Raw genomic sequence first — 16,537 nt, forward strand, 5'->3', positions numbered from 1 at the left:
CATTCATCTACCACAACTTCTTCAGCCATTCCCCAATTGATGGGCATCCCCTCAATTTCTAGTTCTTGCTACCACAAAAAGAGCTGCTATAAATATTTTGTATGTGTGGGTTCTTTTCCCATTTGTGTTATATCTTTGGGATAGAAGCAGTATTGCAGGGTTCAAAGGGTATGCACATTTTTGTAGTCCTTGATCATAGTTCCAAATTGTGCTCCAGAAATGTTGGATCAGTTCACAACTCCACAACAATGCATTATTGTTCCATTTTTCCCACATCTTCTCCCGCATTTATAATTTTCCCTGTTTTGTCATGTCAACCAATCTGATGGGTGTGATGTAGTACCTAAGAGTAGATTTGATTTGAATTTCTCTGACTAGTAGTGATTTAGAACATTTTTTCATATGACTATAGATACCTTTAATTCTTCCTTTGAAAACTGCCTGTTCATATCCCTTGACCATTTATCAATTGGGGAATGACTTGTATCTTAAAAATTTGAATCATACTGGTTGTAAAAATTCTTTCCCAGTTTTCTGCTTCCCTCCTCATCTAGGTTGCATTGGCTTTGTTTGTACAAAAACTTTTCAATTTAATGTAATCAAAATTATCCATTTTGCATTTCATAAGGTTCTCTATCTTTTCTATGGTCAGCAAGCAGAGATTTGTGACTTGCCTAGGGTCACACAGCTAGTAAGAATCTAAGATTGGATTTGAGCTCAAGTCTCTTGACTCTAGGTCCTGCACTCTATCCACTATACAACCTAGTTGCCCAAGGTTTTTAGGCCATCTGTCTATCTCTTCACCATACCAGACTGTCCCAGTAATAATGTAAAGGAGTATTATTGTGTTGTTATTATCTCCATTTACAGTTGAGGAAACTGAGGCAAACAGAGATTCGTGAGTTGCCCAGGGCTATGCAGCTAGTAAATATCTGAGGGTGGATTTGAACTCAAGTCTTCCTGACTCCAGGCCCTATACTCTATCCACTATACTCTATCCACTGCCCAAGGCTTTGACTCTATCTATCTATCCAATTACACCTGGCTATCTTGGTTAAAGAGATGTAAAGGAGTATTATAAAATGACAGATAGATAGAATTCAAAGAATCTGAGAAGACTGCTATGTGACTTGATATGGAGAGAGTTAAGTAAGAACCAGGATAACTCCTGTCATAATGATTAGGAAAAAAGAATCATAAAGTAAAACGTCATTTGAAGACTTCAGAAACATGATCCATGTCATAGCCAGTCACTGAGTTCAGAACACTAGTTGGGATGTATGCTTGTCATTTGTCCACCTTAAGGTGGTAGATTAGAGGTAACAAACAAGACATACATGTTTTAGACATGCCAACGTGTTAATGTTTTTCTTGACTTTATTTTTTACAAGAAAGCATTCTATTGGGAGCAGAATTAGTGAAACATTCAGTAACATAAAAGAGCACCAGTAAAATATTTATAACAATTTACTACAAAACTATCGAGTGTACATTTCATTAAAATGAGCAAATTCTCATTTTACAACAATTTAGCATTTTATAATGCCCTTGTTTAGCCCATTAATACATTTTGCTTTGAATTCAACTTTGTCCAATATCATCCCCACCCATCCCTTTTATGATTTGGCAATATTCATGGTAAATTTAAACACATGTTTTATTTAGATTCTGTTTATATCTTTCTGAATTAAATGTATCCTATAAGCAGCATATTATTGGATTCTGCATTTTGCTCTTTTCTGTAATAATTTTTGTGCTTTAAAGAATAGAAAGATTTAGTCCACTTCACATTCATGATGACAGCTTTAGGAGTTTTTCCTTATCTTCAATCATCCTATTAGAAGGAAATGCACACTTTCTTATGTTTGCTATTTTTACTTTATTCCAGGCTTGGAAGAACCAGTTTTAAAAGATTCTCCCATCATATAATAAATTATATAGCAGTTCCTTAAATTTGAACTTCTCTATTTCATAATAAGAAACTTCACTTTGGAATTACCCTGGACTTCTTTCCTGTTCCCTTCCTTTGTTTTCTTTCTTATCCTCTGTTTATCTGTAACACCCTTCTGAAATCATTAGAGTCAGCCAGTGTAACTCTCTGAAGGGTTTCACATTTAGTTAGTAATTGTTTCATCTTGGTTGTTTTAAATACTTATCTTATTGCAAGGATGTTTGTTTGTTGGTGAAAGACTTCCTTGAGTGGACATGTTTAATGCAAACTTTTCTAAGTCTGTTTACTTTTAGAATAATCTCTTGTCTTCATAGACTATGCTCTATTTTGCAGTGTAGATAATTTTGTGTTGTTGATCCTTGCTTCTTAATTCTGCAAATGCTTTATCCCGATTTTTATCATGTCTTCTTGTCTTTTTTCAAACCCTTGATAAGGTCAGTTCTAATTACTTTTCCTGTGATTTCTGGATCTTTTTGTAGTAGCTTGTACTATACTTTCCCCTCCCCCCATTATTACTGGAGCATTGGAGTTTCAACTATTATGTACCTAGGTGAGTCAGATCTGGGTTCTTCCTTTGGTATATACATATATATATATATATATATATATATATATATATATATATATATATATATATATATATATATATATATATATATAGAGAGAGAGAGAGAGAGAGAGAGAGAGAGAGAGAGAGAGACAGAAATCTTTACCAATTTTAAACTGCCTTAAGACTTCTAGGACACACTGTATAATTTTCTCCAGATCTCCATTTATTTGGCATTGTGATTTTCTTAGCCAGGCCAAATCTTGCCTAACTTTTTTGAATGTATCAATTATCCATTTGAGAATAATTCTAAGGATATATTATATCATCTGTTTTCTGTCTCTGTTGCTTCTGATAGTTTGGTTAACTCAATTTGATCTTCAGTATTTTAAAATTATATTGAAGCTCTGCATCCTTCATTTAAAAATGTGGTGTTATATTTTTTTTCTTGTGTTGCTTTCCTATCTTTTTCCTCTTCCCTGATTTTTGAATGTTGATTTGTGTAGTTTTTCTCTAATGGGGTATGTGAGGAGCCTTAGTCTTAGCCTTTCAGTTCTCTCATTCTGCCATACTGGATCAGTCTCTCTCAACGGAAATTTGGTAGCTAGCAAATATGACAAGGTACACTCATGAATGTGTGTAAACATTTTTTGATTTGTCACTTATGCAGCCATCTGATCTGTCTCACTATGTCCATGCTTTTATAAAGTTCAAAAATATTAGGGTAGATGGTCACTTTCTGATAGAGTATGAGCATAGACTATTCTCATAAACTTTAGCATAAAACTATCCTACTGTGCCTTTTTGACAACCCATTATTCCTTCTATTTCTTCCCTTTCCTGTTGGGAGGATAATCCTCGACAGGAGATAATGCAATTATAAAGTATAGGTGGTACTCAGAAAGAAGAAAATAAAATCAATCTGCTAGACCCGTCCATAGAATCCCAGAACCATAAAATAATATATTTGGAAATGATCAAAGAATTTTCAGTCTTCCATATCAATGGAAAGCAGCAACTCCCTCTAGAGCATTCTTGATAAGTACTTATACTCACTCCACTTAAACAACTTGACTCATGGGAAACTTGGTACTTTCAGAGGCTCCCCATTTCATTTTTGGACAGTTCCTATGGTCAGAAAATTCTTCTTTATGTTTTCAACAATTATAAGTTTTCTTTTTAATAAATAAAAATTTGAGTAGAACTCAACTGATATGGGATAGGACCACCCAAAGGCTAACAAGTCAGCATCCCTCAATTAACATTTATTTCCTCCTTTGTGCTTTGACATAAGAAAGCAAGAAAAAGTCCTTTATTAGGTCCTATCAACGTCTTATGTTGATTTTCTTGGAGGGTCTAATCATTGGTGCTGTGTTCTAAAAGTTAGGGAATAAGGATCGTGGTATGAGAGTTGGAAAACTAGCCCCCTTGTGTCGTGGAAACTGAGGACCGGAGAATTCAAGTGACTCCCGAAAGGTCACGTAGGTAGTAAGTGGATAGATGATATAAACATTCCCTATTTCTTTGCATTGAAGTTCATTGTTGTTTCTGGGGTCCTTCTGACTAAGTATTTCCTGCTCCTCCTTCTTACTGGCTTGGAGTATGATTTTGAGATCTTGACTCTGACAACTCTATGACTTCCAACTTCGTCCACTGATGGACTGATGCCCCCTTTGCCTTCATCTGACATCTTTTTTATTCTCTTCATTCCCCTGTCTTAATTAGCAGACTGTTGTCAATCAAAGACTTCTATTCCAATCCACAATGGTAGGATATGGAGTTAGATTAATTTAATTTGAGGTATGAAAGTTAGATCTTTTTTTTTAGTTGAAACATACAGGCCAGGGACAAAAGCTTCAACTTAAAGAGAAGAAACCTGGTGAAAGGATATAGAAAACCCAGCCCTAATCATCGCTCCTACAAAGTGCTCCAGTGTGCCCAGAATCAAAAGTCAAATTTGATCAGTTGGCCTCAGATCTTGGTGGTAGCAGAACAGTGGGCTATCAAAGGGCAGTCCTACAGAACAATGCCAGTCATCAATGTCCAAATTCTTTGTTGTAATTTTGGTGAACTTTCCAGCTGAACTTTAGGTGTGAAATTGATCTTGGTTTGTCAGGGCCCATTGTGGATCATAAATCCGCATTTCATTTTGTCAGTACAGTAAATTCCTGATTTAAATGCAAGCTATGTTTCAAATATTCACTTGTAAGCTTGTTCCTTGGCAATTAGAATGCATTTTCTCATGGAAACCATGTTGTAAATAGTAGTTAGATACCAATCCTATGCCACAGAGGCCTTTTTACCCTATTATGTAGCTAAAATAGTACATACTGGAAATGAAAAAAAAAATGGTGAGGAATATTGCTTAAGTACCAGTGTTACACTAGTCATTCAAAAGACATTTCAATATTCCAAACATCTATGACTCCGGCAGCACCATAAATCTATGCAAATTATAACCCCTTGCTTACTTATTCTATTCCTCATATAAGTGAGATGATATACGTGAAACATTTTATACACTTTAGTGCACTCCATAAAAGTATCGTGCCTTAGTGAAAATTCTTTGAGATTTGCTTTAGGCAAAAAAAAAAAGACCAATTAGAGAATTAGCTTTTCTGAAATCAGACATTCCTCTGAAATAGCAAGGCTGGACCTTGCAAAGCACACCAACAATCTATCTTGGGGGCCTGTCTGAACGAAATGGGGGAAAATGGAAATGAGTAGAAACATTTATTTATTTATTCCAAATATCAGCCCTTTATGAGAAAACAACCATCATTACAAAGGAATGGTGAGAGAGCTACATAATTATGGAAAGATTGAAGGAAATTAAAATAAAGGAAGAACAATGGTAGGTAGGTTGTTTGATCTCTGTTCTCAGAAAAGACCAAAATGACATCACTATGTTGGAGTCAAGGTACAGTTTGTCCAACCTTGTCTGATCAAATCAATATGAACTTGGAAGGCTCTACCTCAGGTTGGGCACACATAGTCCACATGAACATTTGGAGTTTAGATAACTCTAAATTTGTGTATTTCATGTTTCTTTTGGATTACTTCAATTTTGCTTCACTCATAGAGCACAATGCCTTCAAAATGTGGGTATGTCATGCTGAGCAGGTCAGTGCCAATGTCTCCCATATGTCTCACAATTGATTCAACAGTTCTTCAGAGAGACCTTGAGAGTATCCTTGTATCACTTCTTCTGACCTCCATGTGAGTACTTGCCTTGTATGAGCTCTCCATAAAATAGTCTTCTAGGTAAACATACATTTGACATTCCAACATTGTGGCCAGCCCATGATTATGTGTATGTGTGTGTGAGTGTGTACACACACATACATATATGTGTATTTAACTCACACATATATAGGCATATACACATGTATAGTGTATGTGTGTGTATGTGTGTGTGTGTGTAGGTCTGCTGTGTACACAAAGACATACCCATCTCCTATGGACCAGTAGCTAAACCCCACTTCTCAAGGAAAAAAACATGCAGGCCCACTCAGAAGAAATAGTGGAAATAGAAAATTCACATACTACAGGGTGTTCCTAAAGTCTGGACACATAGGAAATGTGGAGTTATGGAATCGAGTTTATGTGAATCTTGCAAAGTGCATCAACCTTTGCATCACAAATAATGGAAATCATATTGAATATGTTATTTGTTAATATTCCAATTAAATAAAATGTTGTGGAAAATTTCATTCATTTCATTTCTTGAAAATATGCATTTTTGCCTATGTGTCCAGACTTTAGGAACACCCTGTATAGAGGCAGAATACTGTGGGTTACTATGTTCTTTAAGCATTTTCATCCTATAAATATACACAGAGTTCACATTTTTCAATAACCAAGCATTCTGGAAGATAATGAGATGACCAACATTATTGGAGAGTCTGTTCCTCATTAATAAAGCTCTAATGTAATTATAGCTGATGACTCCTGTGCATCTGGTTTATACTGCATTTGAGACTGCTCTAGGTCTGCAGTAACTTATGTTCTCTCCCCAGGCATTGTGCTCCAGTGGAAAGAGCACAAAATCTGGAGTCAAAGGACCTAAGCTGGATTCTTAACTTCACTTCCTACTATCCATGTGCCTTTGGACAAGTCACTTCACTTCCATTTGTCTTAGTTTCTTCATCTGTAAAACAAAGGAACTGGCCTAGGCAACCTCTGATTTCTCTTAAGCTCTAAATCTGTGGTAGATTGGTCTTGTGGTGTGTCAAATGGTATATGAGCGACCAATAAGTTAAGGAATGTACCTATGTTAAAGTAATTAAGGTGGGACTTTTTTACTGTTTTCTCTAGATGAGTCTGGTCTTTGTTTCTTTGATAAAATCAGGAGTCTTTGATGACTTCCTTACCTCAAGGGAAAACTGAAGTTGCATGGGTTTGAGTCACATGTTTGTGACACCATAAGCTTTTAGGTCACGTGGGTTTGAGTGGTATGTTGTGGTGCCTTTTGACCCTGAACAGGGCATACAAACTCAAAAGGTGGTGTTTGTCCTTTGGGGCTCTCACTCAGTGGAAGAGTGTTGTGCAACTTGGAGAGACTTAAGGCAGCCATTGTTAAGAGTCCTCCCCCACCCCCCCAGCTTGTAAACCCAGATGTCGACGCTTCCCTGGTAACTATGAATTGTGATTTGAATCAGGAAGCTTTGTCTGTTGGTGTTTTAGTTTATATTTGTATTTCCTCTGGAGTTCAGGAGGCTGGCTTTTCCTCCTGAACTAAGTGAGTTATATAGGCATGTTTGATTGAAGTGGGATTATTCACCCCTTAAAGTTATTTTCCTTAGAAAAGCAGATCAAAGAACCTGCGCTGGCAGCTCTTGCTACTGGTCTTGTTGGGTCTTACGCCCCTACAGCAGCTGCAAGCCACACGATTCTTGTTATGGCCTAGAATCACACAGAGAAAGCATGAGAAAGTGGGTCTTTCTGAATCTAAGATTAACTCTCTATTTTCTACTCTATAATATAACATGATTAATGTTTTTCCTCTTGTAATTAGATATAGATAGATACATGCATGCATGCATAGATACATAAATAGATTGAACATTTGTGAAGTACTTACTATGTGCCAAGCACTGCGCTTAGCTATGGGGATACAAATAAAAGCAAGCGAAGCCAGGCCCTGCCCTCCAAGGGCTTATGTTCTAATGGGTTAAGACAATGTTTAGATGGGTACTAGAAAGTGGGGGATGGGAAAAAGGGTCAGAGGTTGGGAAGATTCTCGTAAGGCAGCATGGTAAGGAGATTGCTAACAGCAGGGTTGTATTATTCTTGTTGCTTTTCACTGCAAGTAGAGGGAAACCTGGTTTCAAACTCTACCTCTGACATTTACTGGCAGTGTAATCATTAGTCAGTCAACAAACATTATTAAGCACTTACTGCCAGGTTAAGAATCAGAGTTAGAAAAACAAACATCAAAGACAGACAATTTCTGTCCTCAAGGAGAATGAGAGCAGATAATACATAAAAGTGGTGGCAAAGGGAGGGGTACAAATGTACTAGGCCATTGGGAGCACAAATGCAGAAGTGAGACAGCCTCTGCACTCTAGAGGATTTTATTATACTGGAGTTGTAGAATGTTCCCAGGAGAATAAACACAAGAGATATAGATAATAAATTTGGGAGAGAAATTAATAAGTAGGTGAATGAGGAAAAACCCATTGATAGGGATAGCTCTGTAGGGATTTTTGTACTCTGTGAGGTAGAGGTAAGGAAGCAGAACATCCCAAGCATGGGCATGGGAGTCAACAGCCAGTACAAAGTCTTGGAAGCAGAAGAAGGACTGTTGTGTCCAGGAAACAGAAGGAAGTATGGTTTGGAGGAAGCATAGAGGGCAAACAATGTGTAATCAATCTAGAAAAAAAACCAAACTATTGTTAGGTCATGAAGGGCTTTTAATATCAAGGAGAATTTGTAATTTCTTTCTTTCTAAAGCAATTTGCATTTTATTGCAAATCATTGGGAAGCCACTGAAGTTTTCTGAGAAGAGGAGGGACGAGCTAGACCTCTTGGAAAGAAAGAGAATAGAACTAGCATTTATGAAGTGTGTACTTTACGCCAGGCACCATGCTAAGCACCTTTACCTCTACTTGTATTTTGGGACTTCCATTTGGGAGCCTTGTGGAGCACATATTGTAGACAGGATATACTAGATATAAGGAGACCAACTAAGAGGCTGTTTCAATAGCTGAGGCAAGACATGATTAAGGCCTAAATTAGAATCATTATGGTTTGTATAGAGAAAAAAGGAGAGAGATGCAACAGATGTTAAAAAGGTGAAATTGACAAGACCTTATAATTGACTGGTGACAAGGGGATAGGAGGGTTGGTGAAGAAGATGGGAGAGTCAAGAATGACTCTTAGGTTATCAACTTGGGTGACTAGAAGGATGTGGGAGCCCTTGACAAATAGTGAGAAATTAGGAGGAAGGGTTGGTTTTGGGGTAAAAATTATAAGTTCTATTTTAGACAGAATATTGAGTTTGATATTTCTATGGGACATCCAGGTGGAGATGTTTAACAGGTAACTGAATGTTCAGGACCAGAGATGAGGAGAGAAATGGGGGATAGATATGCTGACGTGAGAAACATCCACATAGAGATAATAGCTGAACGAACAAAAGCTGATGAAATCACTGAGAGGGCATAGAAAAAGAAGAGAACCTAGGAGAGAGCCTTGGAATAATCCAAGGATAACATCATAAACATCAGCCAACATGAAAAGGAGGCTGAGAAGACTCATTGTCACAAGTAGGAAGAGAACTATAACTCAGAAAGGAGAAATTATCCATCATATGATGATATTAACCCTAAGAGCCTTGGGAATAATACTTTCAGCCCAGGGTCCACAGCCATCATTCTGGGAAGCAAGGAGATGCAGATACTCCTTCAGTTTCTACAGCCACAGATACTGAAGACCCAGAGAAGAAAAGTTCTCATCACCTAAATCCTTGGCATTGTCTAATGGTTCAATATCAGACACTGATTTGATTTTATTAGTGAAACGTCAAAAAAGAGACATTATCATCTGCTTTGTTGATGTGCCCTAAAGACTATGGGACTTTTCCATCTCGTAGCTGAAACTTTCCAAATGTGTATGCTGTCTCTACCATTAGAGTATGAGGTCCTTGAGAGCAGGGGCTGTCTTACTTATTTATGTGTGGCCCTAGTGTTTAGCACAGTGCTTTTGTACATAGTAAGTGCCTAATAATGGACAGTTGGTTTTTTTTTTTTTCCATTCATTCATTAAAGGAAATGATGATTGATTGTGTAACATCCTGTTGATAGGTAAAGAATAAAAACTGATAAAAGGCCATTGGATTTGGCAATAAAGAGATTGTCAGTGGTTTTGAAGAAGAGAGTTTTAGTCAAATAGTAGTGTCAGAAGCCCAAGTTCAAGGGCAATCTGGGCAAGATCTCTCTAATCCTCATTTGTAAAATGGAGTCAGTAAGACATGTAATGCCTGCTTCACAGGGGGCTTACAGTGAGATTCAACTGAGATAATGTACGTGAAGTGTTTTGCAAAGTTTAATGTGTTTAATATAAATGATAGTTATCATCATCCCCATTTTAAAGAGTAAGAACTATCCCTACGCACTAGAAAGCATTGGAGTCAGGATTGAAACTTACGACTTTTCATCTCTAAGACTAGCATATCTCAAATTTAACTTGTCTAAAGAATATATCACTATTTTTATCCCCAAACCCATCCTTCCTCCTAATTTCTCCATATTTGCCAAAGGCTCTAATATCCTTCCTGTTATTCAAGTTGAAAACCTGAGTCATTCTTGACTCTTCTCCCTACTGCACCAACCCTCCTTTCTACTACGTCCCACTCACAGTCCTGGCTATATGACTGTCATAGCCTCCTTGGTTCTTTCTGATGTTTCCATTTATGATTATATAAAGGATTATTTTGCTTCGTCTTCACCTTTTCAAATTTTCTCACAAATGACTCAAAAAGTGTGTATTGACAGAGACTCACAATATGTTGTGACAACCAAAGATTCCAATAATATGCTCCCAGAAGTTGGGACTTAAAAGATTAAAATGTGAAACACTTATTGGAACTGCTGAACAGATATTACCAGCTTTATATCCATTCTTTGCTATCTGAAAAAACTCCCTCATATCTTGTGGGAAGCAATGTCATGACTTGGGCTCATCTCCCGTTGGCAGTAATCTTCTTTGAGAAAGGTGTATTTGCAGAATATTCTTGTGGCTACTAATGAGCTTCAGCTGAAGAAACCAGAAATTCCCAAACTCCTAAGGCAGTTGGCCCTGAAAAGTCAATGTTCTATCACCTAAGGTTGGGGAAAGAAACAAAAAGCAGAAGAGTAAGTCCAAGCAGAGATTCAGTCTCAGGATGATTTAGAACCAACACATCTCTTGTAGTCATATGTTGTTCACCACCTTAGCTTCTAGGGGTGATAGGAACCCCTTATCCTTCTCAACTAAAAGTCCGAAAGAGGAGCTTCCAGAGTTTCCCCATATGGAAAGAGACAAGAGGAGGAAGATGGAGAGGAAGAGAGGGAGACAGGGAGAGAGGGAGAGAGAGAAAGAGAGAGAGAGAGAGAGAGAGAGAGAGAGAGAGAGAGAGAGAGAGAGAGAGAGAGAGGAGAGAGGTCCTGTGAGAGGATAGCCCTTCTTGCCTCTGGGGCCAATACTCTGTCTTGGAAGCATACATGTTGGGCATATAAGGAATAAAACAGCTACTTCTTACCTTGTGGAACTAAAGAAAATTCTGTTGGGTTATCTTTATTATCCTAATAAAGAGCAGGAAAGTGGTGCCTGGGTCAAAGCAGGTAAGTCAACTCTACCAAGGGGGTGGGGAAACAGGAAGAACCAATGAAGAACTTAGAGCTGAGCCCAGCTATTCCCAAATCTGAAAAATCTAGGTCTGGTTCTATGGTATGACTGGTTTAAATGCTGGGAAGAGACTTTCATAAGGGAGCCTTGGGAGAATCCAAGCCTGAACTGAGTGGTTAGAGATCTCAAGGCAGCCATAGGGCATAGCAGATATGGACATAGAGGATGTAGGACAACTAGGCCAACCCTAGGCATAAGAGAGTTGGGGATATCACAAGGAGAGGGTATGGGGCTAAGTAGAGCAGAATTTAAAATAGACAGAGGCTTGGATAAGGAGGGCTTGTCAGAGCCCTCTGAGGTTCTGAGGAAAAAAAAAGAAGTTAAAATCTAGGAGAGCAGAGGTCTGGGAATTTTTGTGGCTTGGTAGCTGGTGAATGAACTAATTGAGATGTTATAGTAGAGTTTCAAAAATTAGGGTCTGGTTTGTGAGATCATTGCAAATAACTTCTGACTGTGGCACACTGGATAGAGATCTGGGACATGAGTCAGGAGAACCTGGGTATAAATTTCACCTCTGACACAAACTGACTATATAAACATGGACAAGTTGATGAACTTCTCAGTGACCCAGGACACAAACACCCTCACACCAAACGATGAAGAGCAAGTGACAATAAGCGTTGATTGAGAATTTTCTCACTAGGAGTCCTCTATTCCAATCTAGGCACAGATCTGGGCCAAAAAAGTCACTCAAGTTCTGTAAGGGCAAGCAAAGTGGGACTTTTTGTTGTCTTTTGTTTTGAAGTGCTACTCAGCACTAAGGCAATCAAATGCCTTTGATTGAATGTTTCCTTTGTTTGCAGGAAGGCCCACACCCTTTTTCTGGTTAGGTCAGGAAAGATGCGAAACCCTCAAGAGCTGTGATGTACTCTGAGTCTTGCCCAAAGTCATGCAGCTAGTAAGTGTTTGAAATCACATTTGAATTCAGACCTTCCTGATTCCAGGCCTGGCTCTTTATACACTGTGCCATCAGGACTCAAAGGTATATCTTCTACTGTCTAGCCAATACTCTTTGAACCAAATTGTTCTAATTGTTCATTAAGAAGACAGTGGAGGCTCAAGAACCCAATCAACACAAAGTAAAAATTCTTATATGGAAGGATTTAAATAATAAATGATCCTAACACCCAAGCAGTCCTCAATGTGCATTGTATATCACCAGATAAAGGAAATGTTTAGAGTGCCAAAGAGAAGGTGTAGGTGGTGAAGCTTTGTAAAATTGTGATGGAAAACCAAGAATGCCAAAGGTGATGCTGGCATTTTTTATCACCCAATGCCCAGTTAATCAGAACTTGAGTATTAGTAATAAGTACTAATCAACCAATCTCGAGGCATTTTAATGTACCCACTTTATGTCAGGCACTATGCTAAGCACTGGTAATATTAATCAAGTATGGAACAAGTATTTATTGAGTACCTATCTTGTATTTAGCTTATCACTGTGCTCAGAATGCTTAATTGCAAGATTCTGTGAGCCTTTTCAGTCTTTGAATTCTCTCTATTATGTGAAGGAAGAAATGCCTATAGAAAAAGTCAGCATCCCTAGTTTAGCTTACAGGCTCATATATTCATTGCTAGATCTTAAAGGCTCTTCATTCCCACTCCTTTATTTTACAGATTAGGAAACAGAGATCTAGAAAGGGTTACAGTAGAGAAGACAGGAGAGGAAGACTTTAACCATAAGTAGAAGTATTGGTTAGGCAGCTAAGGTGGCATAGTAGTTAGAGCACTGGGCTTGGAATCAGGAAGACTCATAGTTAGGAGTTTAAATATGGTTTCAGACACTTGGTAGCTGTGTGACCATGGACGAGTCACTTAACTCTGTTTGCCTCAGTTCCTCATTTATAAAATGAACCGGAGAAGGAAATAGCAAATCAGTCCAGTATAAAAACCCCAAATGGAGTCACAAAGAGTCAGACATGACTAAACAATAGCAAGAAAGATTGATCTTTGCAAAGAAAAGGGCCACCTTTTCACCAGAGACTGGAGAAAAGGAGAAGGTGGAGGATTCCATCCAGGGGTTTTGAGATATTGATAACAGGATAATGGATAGGCTCTATTTCCTTAGTAAAATATGAGGCTAGATTTCTTTCTGAGATAAGCAGCAGAAGGGTTGGATAGGAGAGTTAAGGTGAGAAGACAAGATCTAGAACACTCACAATGGGAAAGTAATAATCAATTAGAGACAGGTTAAAAGAATTATCTTGCTGGAGTGTGAGCTCAGTTGTCATTATATAATATTGTTTTGTGGTGGACTTAGTCAGTGGGCTATGCAGTTTCTTCATCCAAAGAGGGTAGATGAATGGGGGCAAGCCAGGAGTGTAGTCTGGAAAGGAATAATGGCAATAGGACTAGGGAACAACGGATTAAAGCATAGAGGAGGACACATAGTTGAACTGGACAATCATAGGATTATTAGGAATGAAGGAGATTAAAAAAAAGTACTGGGATAATGATCTGCGAGAGCACTGAGGAGCAGAGGGACTGTAGAATATGGTCAAGATGTAATAGGTCAGCTATTTTTACCTATGTAAAGATACCTTTGTCCCCCAGCTTCTATTCATCAAGTTGAAGCCACAAGTTGTATCTCCAATAATGCTGTGGCTTGTCCATTATTAGTAATCTACATATTTATTTAATGATTAGTTATTAAGCCATTACTACCTTTTTACACAAAAGAATCTACAGATTAGGAAAATAGCAACAGTTTCCAACAGGGGCCTCTACATTGCTCTTAATAGGGAAGAAAAGGTCATTAGCCAGTTATTTTGGTATCTTGAGTCATGTAGTAAGAGGAACCAACTGCTAACAGTTTCCTTTCCAGGGTGAGGCAGGATTTTCACAGGCTCTGGGCTTCAACCTTCCTCCTTTCATGCCACAGGGACATCACAGTGGGCAGGTGGAGCTCCCCAAGGCTCCAAGGTTCACCGCATCGTCCCCTTCATCCCATCTAACAACTGTGCCCAATACTTCCGCTGAAGAAGATTAATTACCCATGAAGCCAACCACCGCCTGGACTCCCTGATTTGGGCTCGGTCATGGTATTTTGGGACTAACAGCAAACAAAGCAATTGATTCAGAACATCTGCAGAAAGATGACATTCCTTGCAAACCTTCAGCAGAAGTCATCAATAATGATCATTAAGAAAACCATCCCCTTAGACCCTGTTCTAAATACAATCGCCTGAGAGACTTGCGCTTTGAATAATAGCATATTTCCTGTCTAAGGGGCAAAACCAATCAGTGAGTCAGAAATGTCGACTATAAAGTTGTGAGAATGTTTAAGACAATAATACAGATTTCATGCTTCACAGTACTCTGCAAGTAGTAACTGCTACAAATACCCAGGCATTCAAGAAAGGTTTATTAGCCAGCTACCATGTGCCAGGTCCTGTGCTTAGAACTGGTATACAAAAACAAAACGATACAAAAAAAGAAAGCAACAACATCACAGCAACAAAAGCAATCTCCATTGTGAGAGACATAAATTGGCACACCACTAAACGTGTATAGTGTAATGCAAAGTAATTTCAGCAGGAAAAAAAATAAGCTCTAACAAGTTAGAAATGGGAGGAAGATCAGAAAGGTCTAACATGGGACACGGGGCAGACTAGGCTTTCCAAAAGGAAGAGGTAGGAAGGAGTGCATTCCCACCATGGGGGACTAACTGTGCAAAGTAAGTTATGGAGTCCTGGAATATTGGCTCCCTGAAAAGAATAATATCCCTCAAACTTTATTCAAATCAGTCAATGCTCGTACTCTCTGATGGATTATCACTGGGATGAAACCCAAACTTCTTAGCCTAGCATTCAAGAACTTCTATGATTTGGATTCACATAACAGAATGGATCAGAGACTTGCCTATGGCCACATCCCTATGAGATGCTCCAAACAGGATTTGAAATCTAAGGACAGCACTTTATTTTTCCTCATTCTCAAGGAATATTCTAGTCTAGTCTCTCTTAGAAGCTCATTTGCATGGAAGGTATCAACCTGCATCTGTAAAGGGACTTTCCTCACCTGAGAGTTCCCTCTATAAAAGAAATTATACATTTAGTCCCTATCCCAGTATCTTTACCAAGATTTTTATAGAATGCTAGCCCTGGAGTTTAAATCCTAGTTTTGACACTTACTAGTTATATGATCATAGGCAAGTCAACTACTCGGGAGCCTCAATTTCCTCATGCATAAAACAAGGATAATGTGAATTCTGGGACCTTACTTACTGGGCTATTGTTAAAGCTAATTGGAAACAATGGATGTAAAATGCTTTGCCAACTTAAATTCTCCATAAATATCAATTATTACTTTTCCTACCTTTTCTTTTAAAGTTCTTCTACTTTTTGCAATTTTGCAATCAGGTTTTCTCTTATTCAGACATTATTTAGGGGAGTCACCCCTATGGGGAAGGGGCCTGCCATCTCCACCAAATGCCAAACAATTGCCAGCCTGTCATTCACAGGGCATGCAATAGTAGTTAGCTGAAGCACTTAGGCACCCTGAAATGGGAACAGGAAGCAGAATGTTCCAGGCTGGCCAAACCATTTCTATCATTTAGATCTCCACTTCTCCTAGCCGCCAAGAGACAGTTCAGGTTCATGAGTCCAAATGCCCCAGGAAGAGCTGAATAGACCTGCATCTATCCTCTGCCCCACAGCTCTCTTTTCAGGAGGCAGCTTTTGTGGAGAAGCTGGCAGGCAACTGCTTCTTCAGGTTCTGTAAGCCCTCACTTTCTCAGCAGCCACAGTATATTTAAGGCCTACAAGAGGGAGCTGTTGACACAAAAGTCCTTGGCCCTATGGTTTGCCCAAACAGGGACTTGAACCCTGGACCCTCAGATTAAAAGTCTGATGCTCTACTAATTGAGCGATCTGGGCCCAAAGGGGGGTATATTTCCATGGTCGAAGCTGCCTTTTTAACTTTGGGTTTACAGGCTAGATTTATTCTCAATAACCAAGCCTTAAACCCAGCTCACTCTGGAGCTCATTGATTGAACAGGTCCCTTCCCTCTTAGCACAGAATGAGTGTAAATACTAAATAGTATCTGGTTCTCTTTTAGGCAGGAACCTTGAGGGTCTTCCCCTCCTAGCTTTTTTTTTTCTTTTCGGTTTTTGATTAAAGGGGCCATCCCTTGATTAACTTCTTAAAGA

At 38.6% G+C, this 16,537-nt stretch overlaps 1 non-coding gene across 1 annotated transcript; it reads right to left on the reverse strand.

Annotated features, from left to right (window-relative positions):
* Positions 1 to 16,191: 16,191 nt before the first annotated feature.
* On the reverse strand, positions 16,192 to 16,264 carry TRNAK-UUU. Its single transcript has one exon. It is a non-coding gene; the product is annotated as a tRNA-Lys (tRNA).
* Positions 16,265 to 16,537: the final 273 nt, after the last annotated feature.

The sequence above is a fragment of the Trichosurus vulpecula genome, chromosome 1, assembly GCF_011100635.1.
Source record: "Trichosurus vulpecula isolate mTriVul1 chromosome 1, mTriVul1.pri, whole genome shotgun sequence".
Taxonomy (NCBI): Eukaryota; Metazoa; Chordata; class Mammalia; order Diprotodontia; family Phalangeridae; genus Trichosurus; species Trichosurus vulpecula.